The following is a 12,122-nucleotide window of genomic DNA, read 5'->3' as shown; positions in this document are numbered from 1 at the left end:
CCCGCAGCGTCGCCACAACCAGGTCTCGTACTTACAACGGGTCTGGTTTATACTCACTCTACGTGTTACCGGAACTGGGAGCCGTCAGTTCTCGTAGAGCGGTTGCCAACAACCCACGCTCGGCGGTTAAATGCAACCCCGGAGCAGACTCTACCGAACTGGAGACTTTTCCAGCTGATATACTCTTTTCGAGATCTAAACATTCATGTGAACAGCAGAGCAAGGCTGAAAAACACATTCCATTCTGGTCACATACAGATAAGAAGATTCACACGGGAAGGTGTGTAATAAGATTCACACGGGACTAAGCGACACCTTCCATTTTCAGTTAGATTCACACATGTATTGGGACACAATTTTAACCCTTTCACCACATTCCACTGCTTGGCCCATCACACATGTATTGGGACATAATTTTACACCACAACACCCCACCCATCGTTTGGTATGTCCTAACTTAGAAATTTAAAATGTACATCTTAACCACAACCAGACATAGTTTGAGCCAAATTATTATCAATAGAGTCAAAAAAAGAGGAAAGTCAAAGTTCCAACCAGATTTCCTCCATTTCTTTTATGGAATGATAAACACATATCCAAGCAACAATATTTATAGATACTACAATTGTTTAAATTAGGTTAGTTTGTCCATAAAGTCTCTTGCCTTCTCCGGTGTGTCAAAGAGATGCACGGATCCATCTAAGGTGATTCGCAGCACTGCCGGATATCTCAGGGAGTACTGAATCCCAAGCTCCTTCAATCTTCTCTTGACACTATCATACAATTTTTGTTTCTGGATCACTGCCGCTGAAAACTCCTGAAAAAACATGATCTTAGACCCGTCGTAAATTAGGGCCTTTGGATCCTTCCCCTGGAGTCTGGAAGCCCCCATGACTCTCTCCTTATCCCGGTAATGATGGAACCGCACCAGAAAAGGACAAGGGCGTTGACGCAGACCCGACCTCCGTGCAGCGACCCAGTGAGCCCTCTCCATCTTCAATCCTCTCAAGTCAGTCTCCAAGTCAAGGAATTGAGGAAGCCAATCTTCAACAAATTCCACAGGCCGCTCACCTTCTTTACCCTCAGGCAGACCGATGATCCGAATGCTTTTTCTCCTACCCCTGTTTTCAAGATCATCCACTTGGCTATTTACTCTGTCTGTGCTCTGCGTGATTATATAAACTTCTGCAAGTCATCCTCAGACTCCAGACCTCCAGGGAAAATAGCCACAGCCTATTCAGCCTCTCCCTACCACTCAAAGCCTCCAATCCTGGCAACAATCTTGGAAAGCTTTTCTAAACATTTCCATCTTTCGATAGCCGTGAGACCAGAATTGAATGTGACTGATTCTTTTTGAAGAAGGAACGAATAGGATTGATGAAGGCGGAGTGGTGGATGTGATCTATCTGGATTTCAGTAAGGCGTTCGACAAGGTTCCTCATGGTATACTGGGTAGCAAGATCAGATCACATGAAATACAGGGAGAACTAGCCATTTGGACACAGAACTGGCTTGAAAGTAGAAAGCCAAACACTTTAACTCCCCCTCCCAGTGCACCAAGGACATGCAAATCCTCTGCCTCCTCCACTGCCAAACTCTAGCCACCCTTTGCCTGGAGGAGGAACACATTATCTTCGGCCTTGGGGACCTCCAACCACACGGGAACAATGTAGATTTCACCAATTTCCTCATTTCCCCTCCTGTCACTTTTTCCCAATCCAACCTTCCAACTGAGCACCGCCCTCTTGAACTGTCCTACTTGTCCACCTTCCTTCACAACTCTCTGCTCCACATTCCTTTTCAAACTATCACCATCACCCCCCAACCTCCATCTACCTATCACATTCCTATCTAGCTTCTCACCAGCCCCACCCATCTCCCATTTATCTCTCAGCCCCCTTGGGCCATGCTCTCATTTCCTGATGAAGAGCTTATGCTCAAAACGTATGTTGCCTGACTGGCTGTGCTTTTCGAGCACCACACTTTTTGACTCTAAACTCCATCATCTGCAGTCCTCACTTTCTGCTTTAAATCATCTTTGCAGAAACTCTCCACCATCATGTCTCTCCCAGACACCATTTCCCTCCACACCTTCCGAGCACATGCCTCATCAGTTGTCTCACCTTCACTGTTATCTCTCTCTGCTCCTTAACTGCTTTTCCTCCTCATGCCATCAACTTGCATCCTCCTTTCCTCTTCCATGTCTTCTATCCAAATATATATCTGTTGTCAGAGCTCTGATTGTCCTACTCATCACACTCACCAGTTCTCCAAACATAGTGGGTTCTCTCCATCATTACCTCTTAGTCCAGCATTTCTTCATGTCATCTGTTATCTTTGTGATCATTTACATGCTATTTCATGTTACCACAATGATTGCATCTCCTCCGGCCTCACATGATGGCTTTCCCCTCCTTCCCACACCGTTTTTGGTGATTCATTATAGTGATCAGCCGAGATAACTCCTCCGCAGCATTTAAGAACTGTTGTGGCAGCAAATTTCAAATATCACACAAAACATAAGGAGGCATTTTCAAATATAATTGATAAAATAAATGACAGCATGAGTATAAATAACTATGTTACGTAAATTACTCCAGCTCCAGCGTATCTGACATTGGATCTGAACACAGCAAACCCTTGGCTCATCCTGTCTGAGGGCCGGACCAGTGTAAGACTCAGAAACAAACTACAACCTAACATCCCGGAGAGATTTGTCAACTGGCTCTTTGTCCTGGGATCAGAAAGATTGATATCAGAGAGACATTACTGGCAGGTGGAGGGAGAAAACAAGACAGAATCGATACTGGAAGTGGTCTAAGGGTCTTTGGAGAGGACAAAAGGAAGTTAGTTTCAATGCTGACACTGGCTATTGAATTATGCAGCTTTTTCCTGGAAAAGGTTATTTTGCCAACACCACCATCTTCTCGACCCCTCTCATCCCGAAAGCTAAATGCCAAAATATTTGCGTTTTCCTGGATTGTGAGAATGGACAGGTGTCATTTTACAATGCAGGCAACATGTCCCATTTCCACATTTTCACCTAAGCTTTCAATGAGAGGATCTTTTCCTTCTTCAATTTGGGATCTAACGAATGTGGAAAGAACTCAGCACCACTGACAATCTGTGATATTCAAGATCGTTCACAGGTCCTGCATGTAATTCCACACCATCTTAATTTTCCCTGCCAGCTATAAATTGATGGAGATTTGTCTTCATCAGCATGAAGTAAATATTTTATCTTTTTTGTAATAAAGAAACACTGATTGACAACACACAGATCAATGCTGTTGGAAGAGTAAAACACAAACTGCGATAGAATAAAAACCAAAAGAACTGTGGATGCTGCAAATCAGATTCAAAAATAGAAGTTGCCAGAAAAGCTCTGGAGGTCTGGCAGCATTTGTGAAGATAAATCAAGATTTCGGGAAAGATGCTGCCAGACTTGCTGAGTTTTTCCAGCAACCTCTGTATTTATGAAACAGATGAATTGTTTGCAAAGCCAGGTCTCAGAGGGACCTCATAAAGTAACTTGTAGGTTCCTTACTATCAGCTGCCCTTGCATTTCTGGGTATCAGAAGTCACAGATTTGGAAGGTGCTATCGATTAAGATTACCAAGGACAACCTACAGTTATATAATGCTTTCCATGTAGTTCAATTCATTCCGTACATAGAAGTCATAGAGTCAGACAGAACAGAAACAGATTCTTTGATCTAATTTGTCTGCACCGAACACATATCCCTGTCAGACCTCGTCCTACCTGCCAACATTTGGCCCTTAAAACACTTCCTATGCATACAACCATCCAGATGCTTTTAAATGTTGTAATTGTACCTGCCTCTAGAGCTTTCTCAGGCAGTTCATTCCAAAAATACACTGCCTTTTGTATGTTATGCCTCAGGCCATTTCATAATCTTTTCCTCTAACTTGAAACCTCTGTCTTCTCATTTTGGCCTTCCCCACCCAAAGAAAAGGAGATTAGTTAATTATCTTATGCATGCCCCTTATGATTTATAAACCTCTAGTTCTCCAGCTCCAGGACGGAGAAACAAGTCACTGATTCATGGGGTCACGAGCATTTATGAATAATCCTCCCTGCCAAACTCTCTGGATTTCCTTCCTCACTGGAGATCAGGGGCTTCACTGGATTTCCCAAGAGTGAAAGGTCTTGCTTCTGGACAGCATGGTTTTGTGCAGGGGAGATCTTGCCTCACTGTCTTGATTGCGTTTTTTGAGGAGGTGACAAAGATAATTGATGAGGGAAAAGTGATTGGTGTTATCTAAATCATAGATTTCTGCAAAGCCTTTGACAAGGTGCCTCAAGAGAGATTGGTACAAAATTTGAAGTCACATGCTACCAGGGGTGAACTGGCAAGATCGACACAGAATTTGCTTAGTCACAGGAGAACAGAGGGTGGCAGTGGGTCGGAATGGAAGGTTGTGACAAGTGTTTCCAAAGGGATCAGTGCTGGGATCTCTGCTGTTTGTGGCCTACATAAACAATTTGGGGGAAATCGTGGCTAGTATAATTAATAAATCTGCAGATGAAACAAAGATTGGTGTACATGCAGATAGTGAGGAGGATTGTCAGAAGATATGGCAGAATATAAATGAGATGGAGGCATGGAAAAAAATGGCAGATGTAGTTTAATCTGGACAAATGTGAGGTGATGTATTTTGGAAGGTCATATACAGGTAGTAACTATAGTGACAGAAACTTAGTAGGATTGAAATGCAGAGAGATTTGAGTGTGCAGGTCCACAGATCACTGAAGGTGGAAGCACACGTAGCCAAGGCAGTACATAAGGCATATCACCTGCTTTTCTTCATTGGAAGGGGCATTGACTGTAAGGATAGAAATGATATGCAGCAGCGTTATAGAACTTTAGTTATGCCACACTTGGAATATTGCAGTTCCGATCAGCAGACTACCAGAAGAATGTAGATGCTTTGGTCAGAGTGCAAAAAAGAATGTTACCAGGATGTTGACTGCTATGAGAGATTTTAGCAAAGAAGAAAGGTTGGATTGACTGTATTAGCTTTTACTGAAATGAAAAAGATTGAAGGGTGACACGAGTGAAGTTTACGAGATTGTGAATGGCATGGATAGAGCATTTTATTTCCCCAGGGTGGAGGTGCCAATTACTAGGGGACACAGGTTCAAGGTGTGGAGTGCGGTGAAATGGATGATCTGAAAGAAATGTATGAGACACGTTTTTTTCACACAGATTCTGGTCAGTGCCTGCAACGCGCTGTCAGAGGAGGTGCTGAAAACAGACACAATAGCAATATTCAACAAATACCTGGACGAATACATGAATTGGAAGGTACGAGAGGGATGCGAATCCTGCAAAGAAAGACCATTTCAGTATGGAAGAGCCAAATGTATTGGCGCAGGGCCTGTTCCTGTGCTGTATTCCTCTTTGTTCTATTACACAAAACGTCAGCCACCCCCACCTCGGGTACATAAACCATCTCCCTTTCTCCGCCTCACGATCGTGGCTGTTCCCTGATGGGACGCTTCCTGGCAGGGAGGGTAAAAAAAATACCCGTCTGCAGACCCGGGAGCTACTCATTCTGCAGGCTTTGTGGCCATCACACAGAGTTTCTGCAACCACCCGCTCCAGGCATCACTTTCCTCTGCAAATACAACCAAGGACGGTCCCGTGTGTGGCAACGTCCGCGCAAGCGCGTCTTACAATGCAGGAGATAGAAGAAGTCCATTACCCTGTAGTATTATGGGTAGCCAGCCCAACATTGGAATCCATACTGTAGTTGCGGTTACACGTTTGTTGTGACATCGGATAGATAGATGTTTCAGAATTAATGGACAGAGTCCCACACGTAGGAGCAGCTATGGTTGGGTCTCACACATAACGGCAACTATCACCGGAACAATTCCTTCAATGTTTGCTCAACGATGCCCAGAAGGTGGGATGCTTGAGGGAGTGTTTTCTGTTAAGAACTGTCAAAATCGCATTCTCGTAAGTGTACCATTTTACTTATGCCAGTACACGAGGAAAGAGCAGGGAATCCTTGGGACACAGGCCACAGCTTCTTTATTAACTCCTTAAGGGTGAAGTTGCTGCCAGCATAGTCTTTTGTTATTGCCATTCTTAAAAGCCATGAGAAGATTCCATTGAACTCATTGTCGGTCTATTTGCTGCATTCCATTTGGATTGTAGTGTTTCCAAATGATTTGTACACAGCCACAGGTATTTCAGACTCAACCACTTGGTTGTGTTTGTGGAGAAATCTGGAGGTCAGATTAGAATGGCAAGTTTCTCTTCTGAAAGGAAGAACATATTTTTACTTCTATTTTATTTACTTTTCAACTATGCAGCAAAATTGGAAAACATTACTTTGAATTAACAGAACTGTAGAAAGAAAATGGCCACTGTTTACAAAGAAACGACTCTTGCTGAATTTGCCTATAGTTCGCAAAACAAAAACACTGAATGGGCGAGAAATAAATGATGTCAATGTGTGGGAATATCGAAGCCATACAATTTCTCTCTACCTATTCATTTTTGAGAAAATTATATGCAGTGACAATGGTTGTCAATGCTTAGCTTTTTCATTGACCAGGAGGAGTGGTTTGGAGACAGATCAAATGGGAAACAGCTTTTGGATTATCGTGACCAGTTTTGCCATGCAAGAAAAAAGGGAGAATCTAACTTCTGTAGAGAAAGTATCTGGAGACAGCTCTATCTCTCTCTAACCTACATTTGAAAAGTACCAGTAAATCCAGCTTCGTTTTTAAAAATTATTTGTGCATGGAGACATCGCTGACTTGTTAGCGTGTTGCCCTTGAAGGGACTTAATAGTGATTAATACTTATGAATGGCTTGCTTGGCCATTTCAGAGGGTAATTAAGAGTTAACTACCTTAGAACTGGATGAAGGCAAGACCAGGTGAGGATGGCAGTTTCCTTACCTGAAGGATCAAATTGAGTCAGGTGGGATTTCCTGAAATTGATTTTATGGTAGGCAGTCGACGCTGAATTCCAGCTTTTATCTGCTTTTTAAAATTCAAATTCCACCACGCCCCCACCCGATTTGAACCCTGATCCACAGAACATGAGCTGAATTTCTGGATGAATAGTCTAGTGATTATGATCACTATGCCATCGCTCTCCATTCTTTATATTAGCAATTTTCATCTACCATCTTCATTATGGGGGGTGGCACTGTGGCTCAGTGGTTAGCACTGCTGCCTCACAGCACCAGGATCCCAGGTTTGATTCCAGCTTGGGTGACTGTCTATGTGGAGTTTGCACATTCTCCCTGTGTCTGCGTTGGTTTCCTCCGGGTGCTCCAGTTTCCTCCCACAATCCAAAAATATGCAGGTCAGGTGAATTGGCCATGCTAAATTTCCCATAGTGTTGGGTGCATGAGTCAGAGGAGAAATGGGTCTGGATGGTTACTCTTCGGAGGGTGGGTGTGGACTTGTTTGGCCGAAGGGCCTGTTTCTACACTGTCGGGAATCTAACCTACCCATTTCTATAAACTACCTTTTACATATCCCAACTGAAGGAACTAAAGGAAAAGTTTCCAGAGTAGCGTAAAAATCTATTTCAAATGATACAAATCTAGTCCCTTTTGTTTTCTAAATGTTGTTCCATGGCTCAAGGAAGTCCTTGACTTTTTTCATAGGGCAATAAACCAGGCTGGACATTCTGGTTTGGTACAGAGATGAAAATGATTTGGAGAGGCCTTTTGTGTATTTGTAAACAGATGAGACTTCAGGACAAAGCGGTCATGTTTTAGAAGTGACCTGTCTAATGAAAGGGGACTTATCCTGTCTCCAACTGAGTAGTTTAGTTCAGTCTAAAACTGGTGAGAAGTTCAACAGAGAGCTGTTTGGAAACTCTCTCTCTCTCTCTCTCTCTCTCTCAAGCATGTGTTTCATTTAAACTGGATTTGAAAGAGAGTTTGCTTGTTGGGACTGTTGTGTATATTTGGAACAGCATAATTAATTCTAGTTGGATAGGCTAACTTCTGTCGGGATTCTTTATTCTGTTCTTTGTGTTTCATTGTGTAATTTTGTGAATAATTTTTTTGTCTGTTTTAAAATCTAGTAGTCAATCTAGCTAAATTAATCGGGGTAATTTTCACTGCACACTCACGCAAACAAATTGCAAAGTTATGATCTGAGCTGTCTGCTTAATAATGTTTTGAGTGGTCTGTCTTAGTCCATAACACAAATTAGTGACTGATTATTAAATAATTGGGCAAATTGTTTTGTGGCATTTTCAAAAATAAGCATGAAGATTCCATGATAGCATGAATATAAATAACTATGACTTTTTTAAAAAATATACTTCTGTTAACAAAAGTAATTGCTTTTATTTTGCATATTAAAACAAATACAAAACTAAACAATTCGAACCAATGTTAAAAAACAAACGAACTAATTATGTAATAAATAATAACTAATAACTAAGCTAAAAAGGAAAAAACTTAATAATTTTTATTATTATTATAATAACCATAACACAGCTCAGCGAAACAAAGCAATAGCCCATGATCATCAAATGTATAAGTTTACACATATTCATATGTTTGTCATTCCTCCGCTCTGGATACAGATTCATTACATGGAATTGCAATGACTGTATAAAGGCTGTTATTAGTATGGCGGACAAATCTGTACCCAGATCATCCAAAAAGAACCACCACATCTTATAGAAATTTGCAGTTTTTGGTACACCATACTCATAAGAAAGCCCAAGGTGATGTGCTCCATGACCAGCTCACGCCAGCCTGCCGGTCCCAGGGGATATCTGACACCCACTCCAATAGAATGTTCTTTCTTGCACAAAAGTGAGGATAATGAAAAAGCCTTTTTGTGTGTGCATCCAATGAAAATGAATTAACAAAGCTAAGAACAAGATGTCCATCTTCATCTCCATCTCCATCCCCATCCCCAAGGCATTCTCTATTTCACCTGCCCCAGTGCTCCAGTATGTCTGCAGTCTGTGGCAAAACCAAAGACAATGAGTATGTGTGCCTATGCTCACTTTACATTTAGGCCACATTGGAGAATCTCCCGCTTTAAATTTAGCGAGGCTGCCTGGCGCCAAATGGATCCTGTGGGGAACCTTCAATTGCAGGACATGGGTCCTGTTGCCAATCCACCTCCTTCTTGCATTTTCCCAGATATCCTCCCATTTTTCAGAAGAGATCCCAACATCTAACTCCCTCTCCCATACCTGACAGAGCTGTTCGGTTTCTTCCAAGGGATCCTCTCCCAACAGATAATAAGTGTTACGAACAGATAATGTCCTCTTCTCCATGTCGGACCTATAACGATCAGTTAGAAGAATGGTCTCTTTTTGAATGAAATTTCTAATTTGAAAGCAATGAAACAGGTCCCCACTGGGCAATTCATATTTCTGAGCCACCTGGTCAAAGGACATCAATGCGTACCCTTCAAAATAATCACCCAGGCAAGACATGCCCTTTAACTTCCCATATTAAAACCCAGAGTCCAGCATCACTGGCTGAAAGCCCAGCATACCAACTATGGGTGTCAAAAATGATGTTTTGGCCATATTGCCCTCACACTGATGCATTGCCCTCCACACCTTCACAGTAATTATGACTATTGGGCTATGGCAATATTCCTTAACTGTTTTCATTTTGTCGAAGAAGAGCACGCCAGTAAGGGGGCATCTTGCCTCAGATGCTTCGATGTCCAACCAAAGTGAGTGAGGGACCCCCGTCCCAATCATTCACAAAAGATAGCAATGAGATGAATTGATAGTTTTTGATATCTGGGAGGCAAACTTCTCCCAGTCTGTGAGATAAATACAATTTAGTCAATTTGATTCGGGGCCGCCTGTGACCCCAGATTAAGGAACTGAACCAGCCATTCAGTCTTCTCAACATTTGCTTTGTTAAAAAGCAGAGGAAGCATTCACATGGGATTCAACATGTAGGGCAGAAGTTCACTTTAATGTGGGCTATCCGACCTAACTAAGCACCTCCCATCTATGAAGGTCCTGCTTGATTCTGACAAATAAATGGGCAAAATTTAAATGGCCAATCAAAAATGGGAGTAATGAATATACCAAAGTAGAGAAGGCCCTCCTGCAACCATCTAAAGGGGATCCACCCTCAGGATTAGGCACTCGCCAGAGACCGCCCATGGGCACGGCCTCTGATTTCGCAAAATCGATCTTATAACCCGAGAAGGCCCAAAATAGATTGATGCATTGTATCAGGTTTGGCACTGAGACTGTTGGTTTGATAAGAACACAAGAACATCATCCGCATACAACATGATCTTATGTGACTTCATCCCCACTTCTGGAGCGGTTATCTTGGGATTCCTATATATTACCTCTACCAGTGGTTCCATCACCAATGTGAAGAGCAATGGTGACAAGGTGCAGCCCTGGCCACTGCCCGTACAAATATTAAAATTGCTTGACCATACACTATTGGTGAGCATTATGGCAAGAGGATTACTAAACAAAACCGCCACCCACCTGATGAAGATCTTTCCCAGGCCAAACTGCTTCAACATGTGAAAAAGATATGGACCCTTGACCCTGTCAAATGCATTTTCTGCATCAAAGGAGATCACCAATCATCGTACCAATGGCTGTTGACATACTTGGATCATGTCAAGTAATCTCCTGATATTATCTGTCGATCTGCCAACTTTTATGAACCAGTCTTCCTTCATCATGGAGGACAGTACAGTTTATAGCCTTAATGTCAGAGTCTTAGATATGATTTTGAAATCGGCATTCAGGAGTGAAATGGGCCTACTGGATGCACAGTCCTCCAGTTCCTTCCCTTTAAGAATGAGAGAGATGTTCACCTCTCAAAGATGATGGGAGGAGACCACAACTATGTGAGTCATTAAACATACTATGCATGTACAATGTACTCACAAATTCCGTATAGAGTTCACTGGGGAGCCTGTCAAAACCCAGTGCCTTTCCATTCTAGAGATGCCACACAGTCTCCTGCACCTTTTGCTCTGACAACGGGGCATTGAGAAGAGACTCTTGTTCAGAAGCCACTCCCAGAAGGTCCAAATTCTTAAATGAAGGCTCCATCCTGACCTGCCCACTCTCAGAGCTGTCAGATCGGTATAATTCAGAGTAAAGTTTCCAAAATGCTGCAATAATCCTTTTAGAATCGTAGTTTAAATTTCTAGTGTCCTCCCTGATCAAAGTAATGACTTGGGTGTTTTTCCTCACAAAGTATGCTAGGTACTTGTCTGGCTTATCCCCATGCTCAAACAGGCTTTATCTTGCAAATGTAGGCTCCCTCTTGGCTGTCCATGTGAGCATGGAGTTCAATGTAGCTGGAAGCACTGTGATCCTCTGCAGTATAACCAGCAAGATCTTGTCAAAGTATGCCTTTTCAGCTACTTTCTGATTCATCTCAAGCAAGCATTGCTGCTCACCTGTCTGACACTTCTTACTGGTTGAATAGGAAATATCCAACCCCCTTGCATAGGCTTTAGCTGTTTCCCAAAGAATAGCTGGGCTACTGGCTTAGGCTAAATTAATATCTAAAAAAATCCCTGAACTCAGTCGAAAAAAAATCAATAAACTTGCTATCCTTGAGGATAAAGGGCCCGGTTGCTAGTACCTTGAGCCTACCACAGTATCCTTACTCTTAATCATAAAATACATTAGGGTGTGATCAGAAATAGTGATACTGCACATTGTATATGATGCCACCAAGCCCAGATGTGCTGTGGGAGTCAGAGAAAGATCAATCCTGGTATGGCATTTATGTGGATTCCAGAAGAATGTGAAGTCCTTGCCAATAGGATGAAAGTGCCTCTAAACATTAGCCAACCCCAATTCAGCTGAATCCCTTAATTGTTTAGATTGCAAAAAAGATATTGGCTGGCCTTTGGGCAATCTACTCACAATCGGGTCTATGAGACAACTGAACTCACCTCCTATGACAATATGTTGAGATGCAAGGTTAACCAGTCTAGAAAGTGCAAGTGTCAAGAATTTAAGTGGTTGGACAGGTGGACAGTAAACATTTAAGATCCCATATTCTTCCCCATGTATCAAAGCTTTATTACAAATCTCCTGTGAGTGTCTTTAATACCCTCGAATCACTTAAATGGGGGTTCTTT

Source organism: Chiloscyllium plagiosum, unplaced genomic scaffold, assembly GCF_037043375.1.
Source record: "Chiloscyllium plagiosum isolate Xiang-an unplaced genomic scaffold, Cpla_swu_hap1 HiC_scaffold_35, whole genome shotgun sequence".
NCBI lineage: Eukaryota > Metazoa > Chordata > Chondrichthyes > Orectolobiformes > Hemiscylliidae > Chiloscyllium > Chiloscyllium plagiosum.
The sequence above is the reverse complement of the archived record's forward strand: the minus strand, read 5'-3'. Positions refer to the sequence as shown.